This window comes from Arachis ipaensis, chromosome B4, assembly GCF_059453495.1.
Source record: "Arachis ipaensis isolate K30076 ecotype BB chromosome B4, ASM5945349v1, whole genome shotgun sequence".
Lineage (NCBI taxonomy): Eukaryota > Viridiplantae > Streptophyta > Magnoliopsida > Fabales > Fabaceae > Arachis > Arachis ipaensis.
Window position 1 is genome coordinate 104,654,462 of NC_142439.1, and position 2,022 is coordinate 104,656,483.

At 42.2% G+C, this 2,022-nt stretch overlaps 1 non-coding gene across 1 annotated transcript; it reads left to right on the top strand.

The window, feature by feature from the left end:
* The first annotated feature begins 1,710 nt into the window (after positions 1-1,710).
* Positions 1,711-1,818, top strand: LOC148568650 (small nucleolar RNA R71). Its single transcript, XR_015882115.1, has one exon. It is a non-coding gene; the product is annotated as a small nucleolar RNA R71 (small nucleolar RNA).
* The last annotated feature ends 204 nt before the right edge of the window (positions 1,819-2,022 follow it).

Consider the following 2,022-nt stretch of genomic DNA (forward strand, 5'->3'; position numbering starts at 1 on the left):
TTGACAGTGGGCTCTCATGGAGCCTCACAGATGTGCAGAGCTTTGTTGAGACCTCCCAACACCAAACTTAGAGTTTGGATATGGGGGTTTGACACCAAACTTAGAGTTTGGTTGTGGCCTCCCAACACCAAACTTAGAATTTGACTGTGGGGGCTTTGGTTGACTCTGCTTTGAGAGAAGCTTTTTCTGCTTCCTCTCCATGGATGCAGAGAGAGATCCTTGAGTTGTAAACATAAGGTTGTCCTTATTTAATTGAAGGATCAATTCTCCTCTGTCCACATCAATCACAGCTCTTGCTGTGGCTAGGAAAGGTCTTCCTAGAATGATGGATTCATCCTCTTCCTTTCCAGTATCCAGGACTATGAAATCAGCAGGGATGTAAAGGCCTTCAACCTTTACTAACACGTCCTCTACTTGTCCATAAGCCTGTTTTCTTGAATTGTCTGCCATCTCTAATGAGATTTTAGCAGCTTGCACCCCATAGATTCCCAATTTCTCTATTACAGAGAGGGGCATGAAGTTTATTCCTGAACCAAGGTCACACAGAGCCTTAAAGATCATGGTGCCTATGGTACAAGGTATTATGAACTTTCCAGGATCCTGTCTCTTCTGAGGCAATGTTAGTTGATCCAGATCACTTAGTTCATTGGTGAACAAGGGAGGTTCATCTTCCCAAGTTTCAATACCAAATAATTTGGCATTTAGCTTCATGATTGCACCAAGGAACTTGGCAGCTTGCTCTTCAGTAACATCCTCATTCTCTTCAGAAGAGGAATACTCATCAGAGCTCATGAATGGCATAAGGAGGTTCAATGGAATCTCTATGGTCTCTAGATGAGTCTCAGATTCCTTAGGTTCCTCAGAGGGAAGCTCCTTATTGATCACTGGATGTCCCAGGAGGTCTTCCTCCTTGGGATTCACGTCCTTCTCCTCTCTTGTGGGTTCGGCCATGGTAATTAATTCAATGGCCTTGCACTCTCCTTTTGGATTCTCTTCTGTATTGCTTGGGAGAGTACTAGGAGAGATTTCAGTGATCCTTTTACTCAGCTGGCCCACTTGTGCTTCTAAATTTCTAATGGAAAACCTTGTTTCATTCATGAAACTCACAGTGGCCTTAGATAGATCAGAGACTAAATTTGCTAAGTTAGATGGATTCTGCTCAGAATTCTCTGTCTGTTGCTGAGTGGATGATGGAAAAGGCTTGCTATTGCTAAACCTGTTTCTTCCACCATTATTAAAGCCTTGTTGAGGCTTTTGATCCTTCCATGAGAGATTTGGGTGATTTCTCCATGATGGATTGTAGGTGTTTCCATATGGTTCAGCCATGTATTTTAACTCTGCTATTGCAGGGTTCTCAGGATCATAAGCTTCTTCCTCAGAAGATGCCTCTTGAGTATTGTTGGATGCAGCTTGCATTCCATTCAGACTCTGAGAAATCATATTGACTTACTGAGTCAATATTTTATTCTGAGCCAATATGGCATTCAGAGTATCAATTTCTAGAACTCCCTTCTTCATAGGCGTCCCATTACTCACAGGATTCCTCTCAGAAGTGTACATAAACTGGTTATTAGCAACCATGTCAATGAGTTCTTGAGCTTCTGCAGGCATTTTCTTTAGGTGAATGGATCCACCTGCAGAAGTATCCAATGACATCTTTGATAGCTCAGATAAACCATCATAGAATATATCCAGGATGGTCCATTCTGAAAGCATGTCAGAAGGACACTTTTTGGTCAGCTACTTATATCTTTCCCAAGCTTCATAGAGGGATTCACCTTCTTTCTGTCTGAAGGTTTGAACATCAGCTCTAAGCTTGCTCAGCTTTTGAGGAGGAAAGAACTTGGCTAAGAAAGCCGTGACCAGCTTATCCTAAGAGTTCAGGCTGTCTTTGGGTTGAGAATCCAACCATATTCTAGCTCTGTCTCTTACAGCAAAAGGGAAAAGCATGAGTCTGTAGACTTCAGGATCTACTCCATTAGTCTTAACAGTATCACAGATCTGCAAGAATTCAGTTAAGAA